This window comes from Psammomys obesus, unplaced genomic scaffold, assembly GCF_907164565.1.
Source record: "Psammomys obesus unplaced genomic scaffold, mPsaObe1.curated_primary_1811, whole genome shotgun sequence".
In the NCBI taxonomy this organism is placed as follows: Eukaryota; Metazoa; Chordata; class Mammalia; order Rodentia; family Muridae; genus Psammomys; species Psammomys obesus.
Window position 1 is genome coordinate 973,399 of NW_026593286.1, and position 293 is coordinate 973,691.

Here is a 293-nt window from a genome sequence, read left to right on the forward strand (position 1 = left end):
TTTCTTTCTTTCTTTCTTTCTTTCTTTCTTTCTTTCTTTCTTTCTTTTTTTTTCTCCCAAGTATGTAGCCTTGCTCCCTCAGCCAGTCCCTCAGGGACTTTCTTTCCCCTCCTGGCCCATCTCCATCTCTGGGCTTGGATCCTAAGATACCAAATGGACTAGAAATAAGTGGACAGATGAAGAGGGGTGTGAGCCAGGCATGGTGGCACACATCTGTAATCCCAGTACTCTGGGAGGCAAAAGCAGGCAGTTCAAGGCCAACCTGGTCTACAAAGTGAGTCCAGGACAGCCAA